Source organism: Mobula birostris, chromosome 1 (assembly GCF_030028105.1).
Source record: "Mobula birostris isolate sMobBir1 chromosome 1, sMobBir1.hap1, whole genome shotgun sequence".
In the NCBI taxonomy this organism is placed as follows: Eukaryota; Metazoa; Chordata; class Chondrichthyes; order Myliobatiformes; family Myliobatidae; genus Mobula; species Mobula birostris.
Window position 1 is genome coordinate 51,241,620 of NC_092370.1, and position 26,223 is coordinate 51,267,842.

At 44.6% G+C, this 26,223-nt stretch overlaps 1 protein-coding gene and 1 pseudogene across 7 annotated transcripts in view; both read right to left on the reverse strand.

Moving 5' to 3' along the window:
* The window catches only part of sntg1 (syntrophin, gamma 1), a 533,050-nt gene that overhangs the window by 263,160 nt on the left and 243,667 nt on the right, over window positions 1-26,223 (reverse strand). The gene's annotated exons all lie outside the window — the stretch shown is intronic.
* LOC140206772 (U2 spliceosomal RNA) lies at window positions 5,119-5,250 on the reverse strand (annotated as a pseudogene).

The window sequence follows — 26,223 nt, forward strand, 5'->3', positions numbered from 1 at the left end:
TCAGTATAATCTCCGCTGCACATTTTTTTTTTATTTCAAAATATACTTTATTCAAAAATAAATATATACAATAAACCATTCAATAACTTTTCATCCTTTACATACGTTTCCATTATACTCAGTACGTATCCGTATTTATAGCCACCCACGTGGCACTCCAGTAGTTCAGCTTAGCATATCATTGTTGAGGGGTATACTCCCCGCCCACCGACCCCTCCCACTCCCACGGGTGGAGAAACCTATACTGTGGTCCTTCCCCACCGGCCCTTGCGGTGGCTGCACCGAGTTTCAGTGCATCCCTCAGAACGTACTCCTGCAGCCGAGAGCGTGCCAGTCGGCAGCATTCTCCCACGGACATCTCCATGTGCTGGCAGATCATCAAGTTTCGGGCCGACCAAAGAGCGCCTTTCACCGAGTTGATGATCTGCCAGCAGCACCGGATGTTGGTCTCCGTGTGCGTCCCCGGGAACAGCCCGTAGATCAGAGAGTCCTCTGTTACGCAGCTGCTGGGGATGAAACGTGACACTAGCCCGTCCATCCTCTTCCACACCCTCTTTGCGAACTGGCAGTGTGCAAAGAGGTGGGTCACAGACTCCTCCTCACTGCAGTCCTCCCGTGGGCAGTGGGATGCGGAGACGACATTCCGGGCGTACAGGAGGGCTCTGACTGGGAGGGGCCCTCTCACCGCCAGCCAGGCGAGGTCTTGGTGCCTGTTGGTGAGATCTGGCGATGAGGCACTTTGCCAGATGAACTGGACAGTCTGCTCAGGGAACCACCCCACTGTGTCCATCACGTCCTTCTCCTGCAGTGCCTGCAGGACACTTCGTGCCGACCACTGCCTGATGGCCCTGTGGTCAAAGGCGTTCTCCTGGAAGAACTTTGCTACGTGGGATAGGTATGCCGGCAACGACCAGCTGACTGGGGTGTTGCGCGGGAGTGGGGCCAGACCCATCCTTCGTAGCCAGGGCGACAAGTAGAACCTGGGCACATAGTGGTACTTGGTGCCCACATACCTGGGCTCTACACACAACCTGATGCAGCCACATACGAAGCTGGCCATCAGGGTGAGGGCGACATTGGGGACGTTCTTGCCCCCGTTGTCCAGGGACTTGTGCATGACGGTCCGTCTCACCCGCTCCACCTTGGATCCCCAGACAAATCTGAAGACAGCCCGGGTGATTTCCGAGCTGTAGGAGCGGGGGACGGGCCAGACCTGCGCCAAGTACAGCAGCCCAGAGAGCACCTCACACCTGATGACCAGGTTCTTGCCCGTTATCGACAGGGAGCGCCCTCCCCACAGTCCCAGTTTCTGTTTCACCTTGGCAGTCCGCTCCTGCCAGTTCTTGTTGCACGTCTCAGCCCCTCCGAACCAGATCCCCAACACCTTCACGTGGTCAGACCTGATGGTGAAGGGGATGCTGGATCGGTCGGGCCAGTTGCCGAAGAGCATGGCTTCGCTCTTCGTGCGGTTGACCCTGGCCCCCGACGCTAGCTCGAACTGTTCGCAGGTGCCAATCAACCTGCGAACCGACCTCGGATCAGAGCAGAAGACGGTGACGTCGCCCATGTACAGGGAGGTTTTCACTTGGGTCCCTCCACTGCCTGGCAGCGTCACCCCTCTTATGCCCCCATCCCTCCTGATGGCTTCCGCAAAGGGTTCTATGCAGCAGACAAACAAGACAGGGGAGAGGGGACAGCCCTGCCTGACTCCAGATCTGATGGGGAAGCTGTCTGTTTCCCACCCGTTGACCTGCACTGCATTACGGATGTCTGTGTAGAGCAGTCTAATCCAATTCCGGATTCCCTCTCCAAATCCCATTTTGGAGAGCACGTCCGCCATGTACGTGTGTGATATCCTGTCAAAGGCTTTCTCCTGGTCCAAACTGACCAGGCAGGCGTCTACCCCCCTGTCCTGCACGTAGGCGATGGTGTCCCTCAGCAGCACGAGGCTGTCTGAGATCTTCCTGCCCGGTACAGCACAGGTTTGGTCCGGGTGGATCACCTGTCCCAGAGCAGACTTGACCTTGTTGGCGATAGCCTTGGACAGGATCTTGTAGTCCACATTCAGGAGAGAGATGGGTCTCCAATTTCTAATGTCCTCCCTTTCCCCCTTCTGCTTGTAGATGAGGGTGATGATGCCCTTCCTCATGGACTCTGACATACTGCCGGCCAGAAGCATAGCATTGTACACTTCCAGCAGGTCTGGGCCCATCCAGTTCCACAGAGCCGAGTACAACTCAGCCGGTAAGCCGTCGCTTCCGGGAGTATTACCCGACCCAAAGGAACGGATGGAGCCTGTCAGCTCGTCCAGGGTCAGTGGCTGATCCAGACTCTCCCGCTTGCCGTCATCTAAGACCTGCGTGATAGACGACAGGGAGTTGCGGGAGGCTGTGGATTCTGTGGCCTTTTCATCGTACAGACCGGCATAGAAGGACTTGCAGATCCTCAGTATGTTGGTCTGCGAGGACGCGACTGAGCCGTCCTCTTCCTTAAGGTTGTGGATCACAGAGCACCCCCTGTGCACCTTTTGGAAGAAGAAGCGTGAGCACGTCTCGTCCTGCTCCACAGTTTGGACCCTTGATCGGAAGATGATCTTGGAGGATTCAACGGCGAGGTGCTGGGCTTGCCGGCCCTTCACCTCTCGCAATTCCTCCCTGACATCCACCCCCTTCGACTGCAGAAGGAGAAGTTGCTGCAACTGTGTCTGGAGTTTACGCAGTTCCCTCTGCTCCTGCCTTGCCCTCTGGATACCCTTGCGGATGAAGAACCTCTTAATGTTCTCCTTGGTGGCTTCCCACCAGTGAACCGGGGAATCAAAGAAGACTTTCAAGGTTCTCCAACCTGTGTACTCCCTCTCTAGTTCCTCGATGTTCTCTGGGGTCAGCAGCTTTACATTCAGCTTCCAAGTTCCCCTGCCTGCCTTCTGGTCCTCCCATAAGTGACAGGTGGCTCTCAGAAGGCAGTGGTCAGAGAAGAACACCAGCGTGACGTCGGTGGACCTGACTGTGAGGGACTCAAACAGGAAGAGGAAGTCAATCCAGGAGCGGGCTGAGCCGTCCGATTGTGTCCAGGTGGCTTGTGGCTGTGCTCCACCTGTGGGGGTGCCACAGGCGTCGCGCAGCTTGGCTGTCTTCGCCATTTCTCTCAGGAATCTAGAGGTACTGTCCAGCCTGCCGTCGGCGCTGCTGGATCCTCCAGCGGCATCAATGGTGCAGTTGAAGTCTCCGGCCAGAATGACCGGCTGGGACGTCACCAGCAGCTGTGGGAGCTGCTCGAAGACGGCCAGCCGCTCGCTCCGCACGGGGGAGGCGTACATGTTGATCAGCCGGAGCGGAGTGCCCCGGTATTTGACGTCTGCTACCAGGAGGCGCCCCGCAACCACCTCTTTAACTTGGGTGATTGAGAAGTTGCCTCCCCGCAGCAGAATCCCCAGGCCGGAAGCGCGACAATCGTTGCCCTCCGACCACACAGACAAACCATTTTTCCACCACCGTGACCACCTCCGGTAGTTACGGAGATGTGGTAGTCCACACTCCTGGAGGAAGGTCACGTCGGTCTTTACAGTGTCCAGGTACTGGAGCGTGCTGACGCATCTCCCAGTACTCTTCAAACTTCGCACATTCAAGCACGCCAATTTAAGGTCTGCCATCATTGTAAGTCCTTTATGTTGGCTACTCTCCGTCCTCACCCTTGCCATCCTGAGCCTTCATTCCCACCGCCTTTGTGAAGTTTTCCACCTCCTGTGGGCTCAGGTACTGCTGGTAGTACTCCTCCGGGTGTGGCCGTTCTGGTTCTGGGCCCGGGGGGTTGTTGACTTCCTGGGCTGCTTCCCCTTCCGGCTGCTGGGTGCCAGCCGTGGCTCTGCTCCTGGATTCCCGGAGCTCTGTGTGTCTGCTGCTCTCCGCCTCCTGTACTTGGGGGGTGGCCAGCAGACTTTCTCCCCTCTCTCTCCTCCTCTCCACCTGTTCTGCCAGCCGCTTCTTCCACCGGGGCTGCTGGTCTCCCCCAACTCCTTCCTCCTCTGAAGAGGACAGGGTACCAGAGGCTGTGTGGTTCCCTGCCCTTTTCTTGCGTTGCTCCACCTTCTGTCGCTTGGCCGCCGCCTTTTGGGTCTTTTTGCGTTTCACGACCTTCCATTCAGTTTCCACCTCAGCTCTCCCCTCCTCCATGGACTCCTGCTCATCGTTTGCCTGGTCCTGGAGGGTCTGCAGTGGGGTGGCAGGTCTTGGGGTGCTTGCACCTTCCTCCCTGGTCTCGTCATCCGTCCTGTCGGGTGCCTCATCTGCAGCGCTGGCGGGTACGTCCGCAGCTGCCTGGGCCCTTTCAGGGCCAGCACCTCCCCTGGTCGCCTGTGCGTAGGTGCCCCCACGCCTCGGGCAGGCTCTGTACAGGTGGCCAGCCTGTCTGCAGAGGTTGCAGGACTTGGCCTGCGTGCAGTCTTTGGTCAGGTGGCCTTCCATTTTACAGTTCTTGCACATCACCACCCTGCACAGGGCTGCGATGTGCCCTGCTTTGCCGCAGTTTCGGCACACCCTGGGTTGTCCCGCGTACACCATGTACCCTCGGTTCCCTCCGATGGCGAAGACGGAGGTGGGGTGGATGATGCCGCCGTTGGAATCCAACCTCAGCTTCACCTTCACCTGCCGTTTGCTGGTCCAGATTCCCAGCCCGTCCTTCACGTCTGCTGGTGTCCCTACGCTCTCCACATACCGAGCGAGGAACGTAAGGACATCTACCACTGGCACGTGCGGGTTAAACATATGTACCATGATTGTCCGTTCCTGTTGCGTAGCCGTTGCAAAGAGGGCCTGTGCTTTCAGCAGCGACAGCGGCGCCTCTGTCCCCTTCAGCTGAAGCTGCTGGTACAGCTTCTGCCACCCTGCAGCCTGCCGGAAAGTGACATCGAAGAAACCTGCGAAGTCCTGGACGCAGTAGATGTCATCGGATGTAAATCCGCAGCATTCCATCAAGACCTTCCGGATGAAGGTCTCTCGGGTGAAGCCGGTGCCCCCGTTCCGGTCTCGCACTGTCAGCCTGACAGTGTTCTTGATAACCTGGCCTCAAGCTGATGTACTGCTCGCTGCTGCCATCTTCTTCCTCACTGCTATCATCGCTGGTATGGGGTGTTAGATTGGAGACCAATCAGCATTAGGATCCACCCCTGCGTCAGCGCGAACTCTCCTCCTCCACCTTCTGGTCTGATAAGAACAGATACTACACTTGATCTTAGCCAAAAGGCCGAGAAGCGATCTCCGCTGCACATCTTTAAAGGTTTGTCAAAGTCAGAGACGTCATGCTGAATGAATCTTCACAAACTTCTAAGAATGTAGAGGTACTATCGCACTTTCTTTGTAATGGCAATTACATACTGGACCGAGGCCAGGTCCTCCGAAAGGATAATGCTGAGGAATTTAAAGTTGCTGACCTTCTCTATCTCTATACCTGCAATGCAGACTGGCTCATAGTTTCTTGGTTCAGAGTGTTTTAAACATTATTTAAATTGCTTCAAGTAATTAAAAATAATTATTATTTTTCAAAAAGATAATTTATTTACTGAATTAAGTGATAAAGTGCAGAACAAGCCTTCCTGGGTCAAAGAGCCATATCGCCCAGCAGACCACCTCTTAATCACAGAACTATTTACAATGTCCAATTAACCTAATAACTGGTGTGTCTTTAGACTACGGGAGGAAACCAGAGTACCCAGAAAAAAACCCACCTGTATGTTGGATTGAACTGTATAATTGTTTTTTTTTTCTTTGTAGTTCAACTTTCTTATGCCTGTTTGTACTTTTATATAACTTCCCATGTACATGTAATTGTTTAATGTGTTTTCTAATACAGGTCGACCTTCACTAATCCGACTACCTGTAATCTTGTTCCTTCAATAATCCGGCACTGATTATGCATAATGTGATCCTTCTGTTGTGACGAAAGTACACATAGACTAAGATGTTGACTGTCCTGTGCTATCACCAGTGGGATCAACAGTTGATCTGCCACCTGTCTTCAGGAGAGAGATAAGTAAGACAATGGAGCAGCATTTGGAAACGTTAGTGAAGAGACGAGAGAGATTAACGGAAGGAGACACCGGTCTGGGTATTGTCAAGACTGGTTTGCTTTGAACCTGAACTGTTTGAAGTGATGGACAGGCGATAAAACAGGGACGGGTTCGCTAAGGCAACAGACACCACACGAGACACCACTCACGACACCATCAAGACCCTGGAAGCGGTGCACCCCCACAAGTCGGTGGGAGTTTTGGAGGGCTGACGCGGGACCAGCCATAGACGCACAGGGTGGAAAGATACGGTCGGTGGGAACCTGGTGTGTGTGTCCACCCTTGCCTGGGTGCCGGGTTCACCACAGAGGAACGATCGTATCTGAAACGGAGGGGTCACAGTCAGTAACCTCAGAAGACATTACAAAGGGCTCGCCCGAAAGCTAACTGCGAGAAATATCAAAGGTCTGTTGAATCCGATTTTGAATATCAGCATTCGCTCTCTCTCTCTCTCTCTCCCTTCAACGGCACAACAACGATTGCTGCGAACTGAACTAAACTGAACTCTGTCACTTGTGATTGAACATTTTACCCCAGACTGCGATAGAGCTTGATTGATCCTATTATCCTAGTTCTGTGTACATGTGTGTTTATTCAGTGCTAACCTGTTGCATTTATATCCTTACTATTAGAGTACTGTGTTGCTTATTTCTTTAATAAAACTTTCTTAGTTCCAGTAATCCAGACTCCAACTGAGTGATCCATTTCTGCTGGTTTGGCAACCCAGTTACGGGGTACATAACACTGTAATTCGGCATTTTCACTGATCCAACACTCCTCAGGCCCCAATGGTGCCGGATTAGTGAAGGTCGACCTGTAGTTGCACTTAATTTTGTAACAATTTTGTTGCAATTGCGGGTATCACAATGGGGACTCTCTTATTAGTTGATTCAAGTCATAGAATTTGAACGGAATGTCTGTTATCTATGGAAATTCAATTGAATTATCAAACTGGTAGAAGAGGAGACCACATTGGGTTGTACTTTTACCCCTTTGTTCTCCCCCTCCCACCCCCACACCCACACACGCACGCACGCACACACCTACTCTCTCTCATGCTTCACACCTTCCTGTCTCCAACTTCTTTGTTCTTGTAATGCTAATAAATGATCTCAAGCATTATTCACCTACGCGACTCCCCTGTCCATTTGTCCCCCCCATCCCTCCCTACCAATCTCCCTCCTAGCACTTATCCTTGTAAGCGAAACAAGTGCTACCCATGCCCTTACACTTCCTCCCTCACCAGCATTCAGGGCCCCAGACAGTCCTTCCAGGTGAGGCGACACTTCACCTGTGAGTCGGCTGGGGTGATGTACTGCATCTGGTGCCCCCGATGCAGCCTTCTGTATATTGGCGAGACCAGATGCAGACTGGGAGATTGTTTCGCTGAACACCTACGCTCTGTCCGCCAGAGACAGCAGGATCTCCCAGTGGCCACACATTTTAATTCCACGTCCCATTCCCATTCTGATATGTCTATCCACGGTCTGCTCTACTGTAAAGATGAAGCCACACTCAGGTTGGAGGAACAACACCTTATATCCTGTCTGGGTAGCCTCCAACTTATGGCATGAACATTGACTTCTCAGACTTCTGCTAATGCCCCACCTCCCCCTCGTACCCCATCCGTTATTTATTTATATACACACACTCTTTTTCTCTCTCTCTCTCCTTTTTCTCCCTCTGTCCCTCTCAGTATACCCCTTGCCCATCCTCTGGGCTTTTTTCCCCCTCCCCTTTTTCTTTCTCCCTAGGCCTCCTGTCCCATAATCCTCTCCTATCCCTTTTGCCAATCACCTGTCCAGCTTTTGGCTCCATCCCTCCCCCTCCTGTCTTCTCCTATCATTTTGGATCTCCCCTTCCCCCTCCCACTTTCAAATCTCTTACTAGCTCTTCCTTCAGTTAGTCCTGACGAAGGATCTCGGCCCGAAACGTCGACTGTACCTCTTCCTAGAGATGCTGCCTGGCCTGCTGCGTTCACCAGCAACTTTTATGTGTGTTGCTCAAGCATCATTTGTCACTTCTGAAGAACCTCGGATCAAAACCATCAATTTCCAACGCAGTCACGGGGAGATCATACAAACTCCTTACAGACTGCACAGGAAATGAACTCCAAATGCCCAGAGCTGTCATAGTAGCTATGCTACTGTGGCACCTTGGAATAATGAAAGCATTAAACTATAAAGGAAAAGTTATAAATGTTAAAAGAAGATAAAGTAAGTTTAAATATAAATAACTTTCTCTTTACCTCTGAATCTCCAAGATTTGAAGCTCTATTCCAATGTATGTGTACTCCAATGCTAGACCAGAATCTGACTGATTTGGATGGGAGCAGCAGATTCCACGGGATGATGCTAATGATTTTCCCCATGATCAGGTCCACTGATGGACTAAGTGGTGTTCAGTGTCAAACTCAAATTGCAATGGTGCCATTATCTATCACTCAACACATCCCAGAGTTACAGCAAGTCCATGCAGATACATAGCAACTTATCTAGAACTAAATGAATGCCAGGATTTCCCTACAACACCATCACTTTATCTCCTGCCTCCAATATTTTGATCGGTTAAAGAAACCAAGGAGATTCAGAATTAGTACAGTCAATAAATGCTGTTTTTTCTCTATATAGGCAAAATAAAAGGAAAGGTATGTCGCATCCGGAGTTTCCCCAGTTAGCTGACAATTTCCCTCCACGCCTCTCTGAGGTAATGGGGAACCGCGTACAAAGCAAGTTACAGCAGTGGTTTGCCATTGTTATCTGCCAGGTGAGTTTCCAAAGAGATCACCAGCTCATAACCCAGCACGGATGGAAAGTGTGCAGGGGAGCCGGCTGGATTTGAACTCAGGACCTATCGTCCCGAAGTCCGGCACTGATGCCACTACACCACCAGCCGGGTCTCATACTGAGTACTTTATTGTCAACACTTGAAATGTATTTTTTTCTTTGCAAATTAACCATACCGTTTCTTTGAGATGTTCTGTTTTTTAAAGTTTGTGTGAAATACATTTAAAAGAGGAAGCTATTATAAAAGAAATCTTTAATATGGCAATAGGTCCTCTCTACTGACATAATAGCATGAGATTTCAAATTATATCAACATGTGTTGAACCTCTTTGTCACTCCTGATGAAATATTAATTAAAATTGAGTTAGCAAGACCATAATTCCCATGACAATGGTATCAGATGGTTCTGACTAGATGATAAAATCTATTATTATTATTCAACTCTGTTGTGTGAGGACTGTTAGTGAATGGTAAAATACATGGGATTGTTACAAGGTCTCTGGTTTCAGATAGAGATGACAGCTAGCTCATAATTCCATGATTATGTTGTTGAAAACGTTATTTAAATCTACTTCATTTTGCTATATTTTGATATTTTTTAATGCTTACACATACTTCCCTTAACTTTTAACATGTCCTTTAAGTACATCTTCTGAGTGGCTGCAACCTGGACAGGAAACATTATTGTCCCCTTTTGAAGTGATCTTTTCAAGCAGAAAGGATAATTACATAAGTTGTCTTTTATTCATTTTTAATTCTAATTTGATTCAAATTCTCCACTAGGCTACTACATTGCAATATGATATAATACCCGATTTTGATAGACATTTTGATTTTTTTTAAATGCATTTATATAGTCTTGACAGAGAGGTGTCAATGCAAAGAAATAAAGATCTGAAATTAAAATACCTTGGCATACCTTTAAAATACCTTTAATTGGCCCAGGGCTCTACTTTAAGAATCTTACCTGGTGATCAGTACACCCAACCCATCTGGCATTAAAATGCATCTCTGTCTAAAGTGTATAAACGCATAAAATAAATCCATGAAAATAGGAATATAAAGAATGCCACAGCTACCACTTCTAAACCTTACTGCACCTAAATGTCCATACTTGAAGAAGCCACAGTATGGCTCCCCAGGTGGTGATTCATAACATAAGTTGACAAGACCACTTTCCCAGCATGATATATTCTACTTTATCAGAACATGAAATAAGATTTTTAAAAAATGCCTTTCAATCTGTGGTACATTTCAATTAAAGAATATAGGAGTCAATGCACTCAAGCTCCTTGCAAATACTCTGACTAGATTAAGCTCAGCATCAGCAATGCAAAGCTCAAAAACAAAATACCACTGATCCAATACACACACATATTACAGGTATACATATTTTATTTTTCATGGAAACCTGTATGCCAATGACTTAAAAAGATCTTTACAAACAACATACAAGTGAAGAAATAAGCCCATAAATTTCAGTTAAGCTCAAACTTAAGTTTTAGAAGTGACAGGTTACTGTCCAACACATTGCAACAGTATTGTCTGGGGAGTTAAGAATCTTATAGCATTAGAGTGGATTGCTATAGGATTCCTGGATTTGAGTGGAACATCAAAGAAGGATAAGATGAGAAGGGTGAGAAACCAGAAAAGATTTGAGCTCAGGGTTCAGGCATGAGAATGTATTAGGAAGTTTGACTCAATGGACGAAGGGTAACATAAAAGAGGAACAACAGAATAAATCATTTCATGTCCAGGAAAGCTTCACATTTGCTGTTATAATACAGGGAGCAAGGTATCGAAGGTTAAGATGAAGGATTGTTGGTGCACAGCAAATACGCACTGCAAATTCAGAACCAGATCTGAAAGTAAATAATTAAACCAATTGTTACTGCAAGCATACATGTTTTCATTCTTGAAGAGAGCACTTATGAATAAATAATGTTATATTGGAATCCAGTACCTTCATTAAGATTTCTGCTTTAAGTCAATAGATTCCCAGTGGAACTTTGTGCATTGCTACATGTATAAATTGTTCGAAACTAATTCCAAAGAATCTTTTGAATAGGCAATATCGACATTTTTTCAATAACCACCAAGAAGCAATACTGAATATCATGTATCTACTGTGACAATAGACAACAGACAACAGGTGCAGGAGTAGGCCATTCGGCCCTTCGAGCCAGCACCACCATTCACTGTGATCATGGCTGATCATCCACAATCAGTATCCAGTTCCTGCCTTATCCCCATAACCTTTGATTCCGCTATCTTTAAGAGCTCTATCCATCTCTTTCTTGAAAGCATCCAGAGACTTGGCCTCCACAGCCTTCTGGGGCAGAGCATTCCATATATCCACCACTCTCTCGGTGAAAAAGTTTTTCCTCAACTCCGTTCTAAATGGCCTACCCCTTATTCTTAAACTGTCTCCTCTGGTTCTGGACTCACCCATCAGCGGGAACATGCTTCCTGCCTCCAGAGTGTCCAATCCCTTAATAATCTTATATGTTTCAATAAGATCCCCTCTCAGCCTTCTAAATTCTAGACTATACAAGCCCAGTCGCTCCAATCTTTCGACATATGACAGCCCCGCCATCCCAGGAATTAACCTTGTGAAACTACGCTGCACTCCCTCAATAGCAAGAATGTCCCTCCTCAAATTTGGAGACCAAAACTGCACACAGTACTCCAGGTGTGGTCTTACCAGGGCCCTGTACAGCTGCAGAAGGACCTCTTTGCTCTTATACTTAATTCCCCTTGTTATGAAGGTCAGCATGCCATTAGCTTTCTTCACTGTCTGCTGTACTTGCATGTTTGCTTTCAGTGACTGATGTACAAGAACACCTAGATCTCGTTGTGCTTCCCCTTTTCCTAACTTGACTCCATTTAGATAATAATCTGCCTTCCTGTTCTTACCAACAAAGTGGATAATCCCACATTTATCCACATTAAACTGCATCTGCCATGCATCTGCCCACTCATCCAGCCTGTCCAAGTCACCCTGCATTCTCATAACATCCTCCTCACATTTCACACTGCCACCCAGCTTTGTGTCATCAGCAAATTTGCTAATGTTACTTTTAATTCCCTCATCTAAATCATTAATGTATATTGTAAACAGCTGCGGTCCCAGCACTGAACCCTGCGGTACCCCACTGGTCACCGCCTGCCATTCCGAAAGGGACCCATTAATCGCTACTCTTTGTTTTCTGTCAACCAGCCAATTTTCAATCCATATCAGTAATCTGCCCCCAATACCATGTCCCCTAATTTTGCCCACTAATCTCCTATGTGGGACTTTATCAAAGACACTACATCCACTGGCTCTCCCTTGTCCATTTTCATAGTTACATCCTCAAAAAATTCTAGAAGATTAGTCAAGCACAATTTCCCCTTCGTAAATCCATGCTGACTCGGACTGATCCTGTTACTGCTATCCAGATGTGTCGTAATTTCATCTTTATAATTGACTCCAGCATCTTTCCCACCACCGACGTCAGGCTAACCGGTCTATAATTCCCTGTTTTCTCTCTTCCTCCCTTCTTGAAGAGAGTGACAACATTAGCCACCCTCCAATCCACAGGAACTGATCCTGAATCTATAGAACATTGGAAAATGATTACCAATGCATCCACGATTTCTAAAGCCACCTCCTTAAGTACCCTGGGATGCAGACCATCATGTCCTGAGGACTTATCAGCCTTCAGAGCCAACAGCCTATCCAACACCATTTCCTGCCTAATATAAATTTCCTTCAATTCATCCATTACCCTAGGTCCTTTGGCCACTATTATATCTGGGTGATTGTTTGTGTCTTCCCTAGTGAAGACAGATCCAAAGTACCTGTTCAACTTGTCTGCCATTTCCTTTTTCCCCATATTAACTTCACCCGCTTCTGTTTTCAAGGGCCCAATTTTGGTCTTAATTATTTTTTTTCCTTTACACATACCTAAAGAAGCTTTTACTATCCTCCTTTATATTCTTGGCTAGTTTACCTTTGTACCTTATTTTTTTCTCCGCGCAATGCCTTCTTAGTTACCTTCTGTTGCTCTTTAAAAGTTTCCCAATCTTCCGGCTTCCCACTCGTCTTAGCTACGCTATACTTCTTTTCTTTTCTTTTTATACTGTGGTCGAAGGCAAAGAAAGGGAATAACCAATGATTTGGCAGACGTTCATGAAATCTTGTAGACCCCCTCAACAAAATGCTCAATGTGTTTTTACAACTAGGAGGAGGGATGAGAAGATGGCGGCGCGACGCAGCACGTGTGGCCATTCTGAGTGAATATCGATTATGTGTAACTAGGGGCCGTGCACAGATGGATTTGATGGAGACAGCCGTGAGAAGCGCAGAGGAATATCCGGAGTAACTTCTGAAATGACTGCTTTGCTGCTGCTGCTACTGTGCGATCGTGAATCTCCGGAGACGAAGGCCCCAAATCCTCGGCTTTGCATATCGCCTGTTGCCGGGGCCAGGGTCAAAGCGCTCGGCAGAGATGGTGCTCAGTGCTCAGTGCTCAGTGTCGAATAGGTGGTCAGAGGCTAGGAGTTTTTCGGATGGACTCAGAGTCGGACTGTGGTTGGATGCTTCCAGGATGCTGCACCGGCAAGTTGGCGGTGCTGGAGGTTTACGTCTGCGTGAGATGATGGGACTTTCGAGACACGAGACTTTTACTGTGCCATGGACTGTTCTTATCAAATTACGGTATTGCTTTGCACTGTTGTAACTATATGTTATAATAATTTGGTTTTTGTTAGTTTTTAAGTCGGTTTGTCATGAGTTTTTTGTGATATCATTCTGGAAAATCAGTTTATCATTTCTTAATGCATGCATTACTAAATGACAATAAAAGGGGACTGCGTGTCCTCTTAATCATAATCATAAATGGAGATACAGATTTGCTCGGACTGCATGCTGTTTGCTGTGCAGAACCCAATCTTTTGTTCACTGAAACTACCAATCTTCAATGTTATGGTTTAATTTAATCATTCCATTCTCTAATATACTAGCTTGATAAGCTAATTAGAAATTAAAATTCATGCTAACTCAATCCAGAAGCAGTCAATACTATTCTCACTTAGTGAATGATTTATTTATCATTTCTTCTCCTCCAATCCTCTTGCTGCTGGGGTCATGCCTCAGAAAGGATGTTTTTGTGGCCACATACAGTATACAGACACAATAATGGGAATTATTCATGGGACTCTGGGAAAAACTATAATTTCACTCACCAAGACAACACTACCATCACCCCTCCACACCCTGCCCCCCCCCCCACCGCCACACGCACACACTCTCAACAGAAGCCAAGGAAGTAATTTGAATTCAGCAATTGTAATAATGCAGCCAATTCATACATAGGAAAAGGTCAACAGAGTAACAAGGATCAGATTTAGTAGCAAAGAATAATGGTTACGTACATATTGGCAAGGATCATGGGAATAATATTATGTCCTTCTCCTGCTCTCTCTTGAAACACTGTCATATAGACATTTAATTGACTTGAAACACAAGGAAGAAGAGCAAGAGGAGAACAAGTGCTGCTTTGAATATGCACACATCATGTGGTGATTGCATTTACGTCAACATGATATTTTTACCCATCACAGAAAAAACGCTGATATCTTTCTCACCTGGTCTTGAAACCAAAAATGTTAGAAACATTTAGCAGCATTTGCAAAGAGTGAAGGTAATTTACTTCATAAAGTCATGGAAAATTACTGGCCCTTCAACCCTCCTAGTCTGGCTCAAACCATTTAAACTACCTACTCCCATTAACCTACACCGGGACCATAGCACACCTGACCCCTACCATCCAAATACCTATCCAAGTCTCTCTTAAGTGAAATTGAGCTTGCATGCATCACTTGCGCTAGCAGCTCGCGCCGCACTCTCATGACCTTTGAGTGAAGAAGTTCCCCTTAACCCATGTCCTCTAGTCGTAGACCCACCCAGCCTAGTGGGAAAAGCCTGCTTGCATTTACCCTACCTATTTCCCTCATAATTTTGCATACCTTTATCAAATCTTCCCTCAGTATTCCAAAGAATAAAGTCTGAACCTGTTCAATTGTTCCTTATAACTCAGGTCCTCCAGACCTATCAATATCCTAGTAAATTTTCTCTGTACTCCTTCAACCTTATTTACGCCTTCCCTCCAGGTAAGTGACCAAAACTGCACACAATACTCCAAATTATGCCTCACCACCATCTTATACAACTTCAGCATAACATCCCATCTCCTGGTTCTCAATACTTTGATTAGGAAGGCCAACGTGCCAAAGACTTTCTTTATGACCCTGTGCTGCTACTTTCAACGGCCCTTTGTTTCACCGCACTCCTCAGTGCCCAAGCATTTATTGTGCAAGACCTACTCTGGTTGGTCCTACCAAAGTGCGACACTTCGCACTTACCTGCTTTAAATTCAATCTGCCGTGTTTCAGCACATTTTTTCAGCTGATCCAGAGCCCTCTGCATGCTTTGATAATATTCCTCACTGTTGGTTACACACCCAATCTTGGTGTCATCTGCAAATTTGCTGAAAACAACAAGCAGCTTTCCTTGATGGCTCAGGTATATATTTTGGCACCCCCAATTATGTATCTGCAGAGATAATATCAAACCTGCAGGTTTATCCATCCAATCTGCCCATTCATGAATAGAGCACTGATAAGCGAAAATACAAGTACAATATGGAAGAATATTTCGAGGAACTGTGACGGCAAAAACATTCAAATGAATTGAGCATTTTACTATGTCAAAGTTTGATCTCAAGTGTGTTTCCACTGTTCAGATGGTTAAAAAAAATTCTAATACTATCAGAATTCAGTTGACTGATGAAGACCTAATTTTCAATTGAACATTTACATTGGACATTTACTATCTGTCCCACACCTAATTTTCAATAACTCTATCAAATCCCCCCTCTTTCTTCTACACTCTAGTCCTAGCCTATTCAACATTATCCTATACCTCAGATCCTCACATCTTGGCAACATAATTTTTTTCTGCACCCTTTCAAACTTATTGGCATCTTACCTGTAGGTAGGTGACCAAAACTGCACATGATACTCCATATTAGGTCTCACCAACAATTTCAACATAACGTCCCAACTCCTGTTCTCAATATTTTGACTTATGAAGGCCAATGTGCCAAAAGCTTCTTTTACAATGTTATCTTCTGATGACACTACTTTCAAGGAATTGTGCATCTGTATTTCTAATTCTCTTTGCTCTACCATTAACCAGGTAAGTCCTTGCAGAAAATTCAATTCAGATTCTTTGAATGAAAATAAGCATATATCCAACCGTATTAAATCCGCTGTGTCGTTCCACATTTCGGTGGTTCTTCATTGTGGGTGGCTCCCCATCTTGCTTCTTGGATTCGTTAAAATGAAGTAGCTTATCATCCACAGAAAGCCAATTCAGAAACGTGTACTAAAACTTAACCAAATCCCTTGGTATGATTTTACAGAACTAATTCCCCACTACATGGTAGGGGTTTTGGACACTGGTCTCTGCCGATATTGTCTCGTTAAAGCTGCTGCATGTTATAGCTGTAGCTCAAAAAAATCTTTTATCGCTATTGTCTCTCCTCCAGGGGTTTCACCCTGAGGTTTTCAAGTTAGTAGGCTAAAGGGACTCACTACTAATTCCACTCATAACAGTTCATGTTTTCAGCTTCTAATCATTGCTACGTTTCTCTCCTTGTCCAACCTGTGTCCAGCTTGCCCTACCCTTGCATAACGTTTTTTTTCAAATTCTTTTTTAAAAAGTTAGTACACCTTGTTTTCATCCCTCCGCAGGTAGAAATTTCTAACATTACAACTTTGGGTTTAATTAACCTGGGTTACACTCTCATCATCTTATACACCTCTATCAGGTTGCCTCTCATTCTCCATCGCTCCAAGAAGAACAGGCCAAGTTCACTCAATCTATTCTCACAAGGCATGCTCTCCAATCCAGGCAACGTCCTTGTAAATCTTCTCTGCACTTTCTCCATAGTATCCACATCCTTCCTATAATGTAGTGACCAAAACGGATCACAGTATTCCAAGTGGGGTCTTCCTAAGGTCTTGTCATTCTTGTCAACCTCCTCTGGATGAGGTGTGCACATCTTTTTTTAGATAAGGGGCCCAAAACTGCTCACGATACTCCAAGTGAAGTCTGACCAATATCTTATAAACCCTCAGCATTGCATCCTTACACTGGCACTCTAGTCCTCTCAAAATAAGGGAAACTGTTGCATTTGCCTTCCTTATCATCAACTCCACATGCAAGTTTGTCTTTCAGGAATCCTGCACGAGAACTCTTGAGTTCCTTTGCACCTCTGATTTTTAAATATTCTCCCCTTTTCAAAAATAGTTTACACCTTTATTTCTTCTAACGAAGTGCATGACCATACATTTCCCTATATTATAATTCATATGCCACTTTATTGCCCTTCTCCCAATTGTCTAAATCCTTCTGCAGGCTCACTATTTCTTCACTGTTACCTGCTCATCAACCTATTTTCATAATGTCTGATAACCTGGCTACAAAGCCATAAATTCTGTCATCCAGATATTGACATATAACATGAAAAGCAACGGCCCCAACTCTGACCCCTGTGGAACACCATTAGTTACTGGCAGCCAACTAAAAAAGGTACACTTTACTCACACTTTTCGTTCCTGCTAGTTAGCCAACCTCCTATTCATTCTAATATGTGGCATCTTGTCAAAGGTCTTTTGATAATCCATGTAATCACCATCCACTGACTCTCCTTTGTCCAGATTTTCTCTCCTCATAGCTTTTAGATGCCTTTTTCAGAACCTCCGTCTGTGCTTGCCCAAGCCTGTTGAGCCAAAGCCTCCTATTCTAACACTGGAGCACTCCAACAATGACCTCTTTGCTTACACCTCCCTTCTCCTTATTGGCTCAAATGAAACTAATATGTGACGAGTCTGGTTCTTTTCAAATGGCTCCACCTCGCAATAATATCTACATATCTCCCTCTCCCTCATATTATGACTCCCTCCCGATGAGACCTGTTCTTTACAAATGGCTCCCACCATGCACCAAATGTCTCTCTATCTCTGTCACTTGCTAATTTTAATTAAAACTAACCTCTTATTTGTCCCTTGCCAAGTGCCCAATTATGCACAACCCAACATCTCAGGATCTGTGGTGCAGAGTATCCCAACAACCCCCGCACGCTTCTTTTGAATTCTCTCTTCTGCAACACAATCAATATCTCCTGGAGAACATTAGAATAATTTATTGGAACACTGTAAATCTGAGTAACCTTGATATTTAGTTTACTACAAATAAATCAAAGATAATTAAGCTTCACAATGAGCGAACTGAATGCATGGTCAATAGCTAATGTGTTTATTCCTCTGCTGAATTTGCCATGAGATATCAATGTTCTTAATTGAGTAGCAATTAGCAGCTTCCAGTGCTGGAACCATTCAAATGCAAGTAGCTGAGTGTGGATCGGATACACTTTGACCAAGTAAGGCTCTTCTTGCACGAAGTTGGATATAGGCAATCTATAGGGCTGTTCATAAAACAATTTCTCCGCACATCAGTAATGTCCATTTTCAATACCCGTCTACATGATATTGCTACACACAGAAGACCATAACACCATAAGACATAGAAGCAGAATTAGGTCATTAGGCCCAACAAGTTTGCTCCACCATTCCATCTTGGTTGATTTATTATCCCCCTCACCCACATTCTCCTGCCTTCTCCCCATAACCATTGATGCCCTAACTAACTAATCATGATCCGATCAAACTCCACTTCAGATACACCCGCAAACACGAGGAATTCTGCAGATGCTGGAAATTCAAGCAACACACATCAAAGTTGCTGGTGAACACAGCAGGCCAGGCAGCATCTCCAGTAAGAGGTACAGTCGACGTTTCGGGCCCAGACCCTTCATCAGGACTAACTGAAGGAAGAACTAGTAAGAGATTTGAAAGTGGGAGGGGGAGAGGGAGATCCAAAATGATAGGAGAAGACAGGAGGGGGAGGGATGGAGCCAAGAGCTGGACAGGTGATTGGCAAAAAGGATATGAGAGGATCATGGGACGGGAGGCCTAGGGAGAAAGAAAAGGGCGGGGGGAACCCAGAGGATGGGCAAGGGGTATAGTCAGAGGGACAAAAAGGAGAGAGAGGAAGAATGTGCGTATATAAATAAATAACGAATGGGGTATGAGGGGGAGGTGGGGCATTAATGGAAGTTTGAGAAGTCAATGTTCATGCCATCAGGTTGGAGGCTACCCAGACAGAATATAAGGTGTTGTTCCTCTAACCAGAGTGTGGCTTCATCTTTACAGTAGAGGAGGCCGTGGATAGACATATCAGAATGGGAATGGGATGTGGAATTAAAACGTGTGGCCACTGGGAGATCCTGCTTTCTCTGGCAGACAGAGCGTAGGTGTTCAGCAAAACGATCTCCCAGTCTGCATCGGGTCTCGCCAATACATAGAAGGCCATATCGGGAGCACCGGAAGCAGTATATCACCCCAGCCGACTCACAGGTGAAGTGTCACCTCACCTGGAAGGACTGTCTGGGGCTCTGAATGGTGGTAAGGGAGGAACTGGTAAGGGCATGTGTAGCACTTGTTCCGCTTACAAGGGTAAGTGCCAGGAGGGAGATCAGTGGGGCGGGATGGGGGGACGAATGGACAAGGGAGTTGCGTAGGGAGTGATCCCTGCGGAAAGCGGGGGGAGGGGGTGGAGGGAAAGATGTGCTTATTGCTGGGATCCCGTCGGAGGTAGCGGAAGTTACGGAGAATAATATGTTGGACCCGGAGGCTGGTGGGGTGGTAGGTGAGGACCAGGGGAACCCTATTCCTAGTGGGGTGACGGGAGGATAGAGTAAGAGTAGATATGCGTAAAATGGAGGAGATTTGTTTGAGAGCAGAGCTGATGGTGGAGAAAGGGAAGCCCCTTTCTTTAAAAAAGGAGGACATCTCCCTTGTCCTGGAATGAAAAGCCTCATCCTGAGAGCGGATGTGGCGGAGACGGAGGAATTGCGAGAAGGGGATGGCGTTTTTGCAAGAGACAGGGTGAGAAGAGGAATAGTCCAGATAGCTGTGAGAGTCAGTAGGCTTATAGTAGACATCAGTAGGTAAGCTGTCTCCAGAGATAGAGACAGAAAGGTCTAGAAAGGGGAGGGAGGTGTTGGAAATGGACCAGGTAAACTTGAGGGCAGGGTGACAGTTGGAGGCAAAGTTGTCGGAAATGGACCAGGTAAGCTTGAGGGCAGGGTGAAAGTTGGAGGCAAAGTTGTCTCTAACTTCCGCTAATGTCCCACCTCCCCCCGTACACCATCCATTATTTATTTATATACACACATTCTTTCTCTCTCTCCTTTTTCTCCCTCTGTCCCTCTGACTATACCCCTTGCCCATCCTCTGAGTTTTTTTCCCTCCCTCCCCCTTTTCCTTCTCCCCGGAACTCCTGTCCCATGATCCTCTCATATCCCGTTTGCCAATCACCTGTCCAGCTCTTAGCTTCGCCCCTCCCCCTCCTGTCTTCTCCTATCATTTTGGATCATCCTCTCCCCCTCCCACTTTCAAATCTCTTACTAGCTCTTCCTTCGGTTAGTCCTGACGAAGGGTCTCGGCCTGGAACGTCGGCTGTACCTCTTCCTAGAGGTGCTGCCTGGCCTGCTGCGTTCACCAGCAACTTTGATGTGTGTTGTTCAGGTACACTCAATGACTTTGCCCCACAATCTGTGGCAATGAATTCCAGTTAGAGAAATTCCTCCTCTTCTCTAAATGGAAATCCCTCTATTCAACCATACACATTTAACAGCTAAATGAAAAAAATACTCCTCATTGACCAAGAAGTAAAACACAGTACATATATCACACACAGCACATAATATAATATCAACACAATAATAGTAACAGATTAAAAATGTACTAGGTGGTAGCAGGGTGATCAGAATTCTCACAGCCTAACAGTCATTGTTCTTATACTGCTGTGTCTTCTGCATGATGGTAGGAGGTCAGGGAAATTATGGGATGGATCAGAGGGGTCCTTGCCAATGCTGAGGGCTCTGTGAATGCAGCACCTCCGGGTTACGTGCTGGATAAGGCAGAGAGGGACCACGACGATTTGCTCAGCAACTCTCATAATTTGTTGCAAGATCTTGAAGTCAGATGACTTACCATTTATTTTTTTCTCAGCTCAAGCTGGTAAAACCTGAGGTACGGGTATAGCCAAGCACACTCATTAGTCAAATTGCTCTGAATTGTAGTGTGTTTAGTGCTGTGGTTTTCTGAAGATTTACATAGATAATGCTGTGTAGCCCTAATTGTTTAATGCTATTGTGTAGTGTCTTTGGGATGATATTCATTGTGAATATCGGGACAATGTTTACTTTGCTTAAGTTCCAAAGTCTTTCAATTTCCTCTTTTAATTCAGCATATTTCTGGTGTTTTTTACTTACTGATTTCTGTAAATTATGTATGTTTGGAATGGCTGTATCTATTAAGTAAGTTGTCCTCGCTTGTTTATCCTGTATTATTATATCCGAATGGCTATTGTGGATTGTCCTGTCTGTAATAACAGATCAGTTATAATATAATTTGTTGTATTCTGATTCTAAAACTGAATCAGGCTTGTATTTATATTAAGGGTTGATCTCATTTATGCGTTTGTATTTTAAAGCAAGTGTTTGATGAACGATGTTTGCCACTAGATTGTGTCTGTGTAAGTAATCGTGTGAAACTACTATAGGATCATGTAATGTGTTGGATTGTTTCTGTTTTTTCTCGGCATTTTCTACATTTATCATCTTGAATTTGTTGGTCTTTTATTATGCAATTTTGATCATTTTTGTGTTAACCACCTGGTCCTGAATTGCTGCAAGGAATCCTTTTGTTTCTGGGAAGAGGTCTCCAACCAGGCGTTTGACGTTTCCTTGTCGACAGGCTACATCACTGTCTGGTGTTGGGGGGGGGGGGCTACTACACAGGACCAAAAGCAACTGCAGAGGATTGTAAATTTAGTCAGCTCCATCTTGGGTACTAGTCTACAAAGTACCCAGGACACCTTTAGGGAGTGGTGTCTCAGAAAGGCCACATCCATTATAAAGGACCTCCAGCACCCAGAGCATGCCCTTTCCTCACTGTTACCATCAGGTAGGAGGTACAGAAGCCTGAAGGCACACACTCAGCGATTCAGGAACAGCTTCTTCCCCTCTGCCATCCGATTCATAAATGGACATCGAACCCTTGAACACTATCTCACTTTTTTAATATATATTATTTCTGTTTTTGCACGATTTTTATCTGTTCAATATACATATACTGTAATTGATTTACTTATTATTTTATTTAGTTTTTTTTCTCTCTTCTATATTATGTATTGTATTGAACTGCTGCTGCTAAGTTATCACATTTCATGACACATGTCAGTGATAATAAACCTGATTCTGATTCTGTTCTAGTCTGTTCAGATTGTGGAGACGTCTTCCATAGAGGGTCATACTCTTCCATTCTATAACTTTTTCTTCAATACTGATAACCTCTTCGTTTTTCTGAATTGTGGTCTCATTTAAGTTTAGTGATGAGAATTCTTATCAGAATTGCATATGCTCGCAAGGAGTGCTGAATCCTGTTTTCATTGGTGAAAGTGTATTCTTAGAAGATTTATCTGATTGTTGTGTGGATTTTTAATGTCTGTTAAGCCTCTTCCCAGTGCTAATCTAAGTGTGTTCGAGCGTACATAATATTTTCTGAAATTTGTCATTTCAGTCCCTATTTTTCTTTCTACATTTTCCAGATTGGTTTCAGGCAAAGATATTATGCCAAAAGAACACATTAATATGATAATGGTCATGATAATGATGATTATTATTATTATTACTACAGCTGTTTTGCAAAGTGCTTTAAAATGTAGGGAAGAATTTGCATATTATCAGGGACAATGCTGTAGTCAGCATGGACCAGATGGGCCGAAAGGCCTACTTCCATGCTGTTTTACTCTACACCTCTATTCTTTTCTAATTGTATCTAACTCCCATTTTAACAGAAAGAGTCTAGGCTGGGCACACCATTTTATCAGAAAAACTTAAACAAACTTAGATTCTTTTCTAAGAGTAGCTCACATCATTCATGTTGTTTTGATATGTTGCCATTGATAGCTTTTTGTGGACTCACAATCAACAAGGTGAAAATGACCTAACAAGATTTTTGAAAAAAATATAACTATGGAATAAATAACTGGGAAACTGGAGATAATTCATTTCCTCTGTTCTGAAATAATGGATATCTCACGCGTGGTCCTAACCGGAAGACCACAATCTGTGTGGATTGGTGATAACATATCTTCCTCGCTGACGATCAACACTGGTGACACCTCGGGTGTGTTTTTTGCTCACTGCTCTGCTCTCAATATACACATCACTGTGTGGCTAGGCATAGCTCAAATACTATCAGTAAATTTGCTGACGATACGACCATTGTTGGTAGAATCTCAGGTGGTGATGAGAGGGCTTACAGGAGTGTGATATGCCAACTAGTGGAATGGTGCCGCAGTAACAACCTGACACACAACGTCAGAAAGACGAAAGAGCTGATTGTGGACTTCAGGAAGGGTAAGACCAAGGAACACATACCAATCCTGATAGAGGGATCAGAAGTGGAGAGAGTGAGCAGCTTCAAGTTCCTGGGTGTCAAGATCTCTGGGGATTTAACCTGGTCCCAACATACCAATGTAGTTATAAAGAATGCAAGACAGCAACTATACTTTATTAGGAGTTTGAAGAGATTTGGCATGTCAACAAATACACTCAAAAACTTCTATAGTTATACTGTGGAGAGCATTCTGACAGGCTGCATCACTGTCTGGTATGGAGGTGCTATTGCACAGGACCAAAAGAAGCTGCAGAAGGTTGTAAATCTAGTCAGATCCATCTTGGGCACTAGCCTACAAGGTACCCAGGACATCTTTAGGGAGCAGTGTCTCAGAAAGGCAGCATCCATGATTAAGGACCTCCAGCACCCAGGGCATGCCCTTTTCTCACTGTTACCATCAGTTAGGAGGTACAGAAGCCTAAAGGCGCACACTCTGCGATTCAGGAACAGCTTCTTCCCCTCTGCCATTCGATTCCTAAATGGACATTGAAGCATTGGACACTACCTCACTTTTTTTAAAAATATGCAGTATTTTTGTTTTTGCACTTTTAAAAATCTATTCAATATATGCAATTGATTTATTTATTTTATTTTCTCTCTGCTAGATTTTGTATTGCATTGAACTGCTGCTGCTAAGTTAACAAATTTCACTTCACATGCCAGTGATAATAAACCTGATTCTGATTCCGACATAGACATGTCCACTAGAAAAATTACAGTGGACTTTGTCTAATTTATATTACAAATTACAACAGCATCTCCTCACTATTGTACTGATAGGACATCGTGGATTATAATCTGAAAATTCTCAGAGCTGAGATTAAACATATACCCTTCTACAGATGTACTGTGAAAGCATCCTAAATGGTTGCAACACTGTCTGATGTAGAGGGGCCACCGCACAGTTGCTGCATAAGCTAATACAGTGTCATGATGAGCACTACCCTCTCCACAATCAAGGAAACCTTTAAAATTTGATGCCACAAAAGGCAGCATCCATATTAAGAACCCCCACCACCCAGGATATGCCTTCTTCTTATGACTACCATCAAATCAGGGGGTATAGGAGCCTGAAGATACACACTCAACATTGTGGGAACAGCTTCTTCCCCTCCACCATCCAATTTCTAAATGGGTAATAAACCCATGAAAGTCACCTCACCTTTTTGCTCTTTTTTCACTACTTAAATACGTATTTATTGTAATTTATAGAATATATTTGATATATTGCACTGCTGCTGCAAAATAACGAATTTCATAACATGTATCAGTGACAATAATCCTGATTCTGAGTCACTGATTGATGACTCCTCAACTTGGGTCATTAGGTGTTGATTTCATCTATTTAAAACTCTAGAGAGTAAATTGCATAGTTTCTACTGTAACTGCTAAAGACTAACAAATAGAATTTCCTGATTTATGGGCACAAACAGATTCTAATCCCCTGCTGCTGGTCCTTTGCTGTGATGTCTGCACTGGCCTTGATTGACATAAGAGCTTTTAGGGGAATATTTGTGAGATCCAAAATTACTTTCACTAGAAATAGTAAGGTTTGTTTGTCTAATAATAAATTATAGAATTGCTTTCTAGACTCTGAAAGACAACATATATCCATTAAATGCCGATGAAGCATGGAAAGATCACCATCTCAAATCAGAAACGAGTTTATAAAGGACATCAGGGGCAGCTCCTTCATGCAAAAGTGTTGCATATTTGGAATGATCTGCCAGAAGTAGTGGAACATTTGCAACATGTAAAAGCCATCTATGCATTTCAGTACCTCGCTAGGAGAGGTTTAGATAGCGATGAGCAAAACACAAGCAAATGAGACTTACTCACAGTCAGCATGGACACGTTGAGCCAAAGGCCCTGACTGCATACTGTAAAACTCGATGCCTTTATGGCAACTCAGCCTTTCAGAATTGCGGTGCTTAAAAAAGCTGCATCCTGATTGGTTAAAGACTATCTAATCAGAACTCGGCCTTTAGCAGGCTCCAGGCCTGGGGAGCTGAACCAGTCTGAGGATGCTGATGATAGTTTTGTGTTGACACACTATAAAAGGGAACTCAAGGATGGACTGGTGTATTTTTTGGACCATGTTGTCATCTTATGTGCTCAAGGATTGGTTGATCACAGATAAGATATAGTGTAGGTAGGAAGTGTGCTGTTTCTGAGGAAAATGCAAAGACAAATTAAGGCCTGGAAGCTACAGAATGTGACAATTTCTTGCAGCTGTAATGTGCTTTCCTTATTTATCTGTCAAAGTAATTATTGTCCTAAAGCAATAATTCCAGAAAATCATATGATGCTATAATTTGCTGTTGATCTTTCTATCCCTCTGCAAATTCAACTGGTAGCAGTCAACTCTCCGAAGGCTTTTGCTTACCACATTCCACAAAGAAATAAAGCCACATAACTATTAATAAACAACTTCAAATTCCTCTTCATTTTATACATCACTGGAGTCTCGTCTCTTTAATGCTTAAAGGTAGCACCAGTTCCACAATTCAATAAGTTAATTATCCACTTTGTATCTTGACACTCTTGCTTGATAATTTTTATCCACATGCATAGTAAATTAATTAGTTTACAATCTGTTCCCCAAACAAAAATCTGTGATTGGTAATTCTGAGCAAATTACTTTGCTATGAAATGCTTTGCTTTATGTTAATTATTTTATGTCGATGAATGAAGTGAACAAAAATACAAGTAGTTAAGCTTACATTAATTATTGGT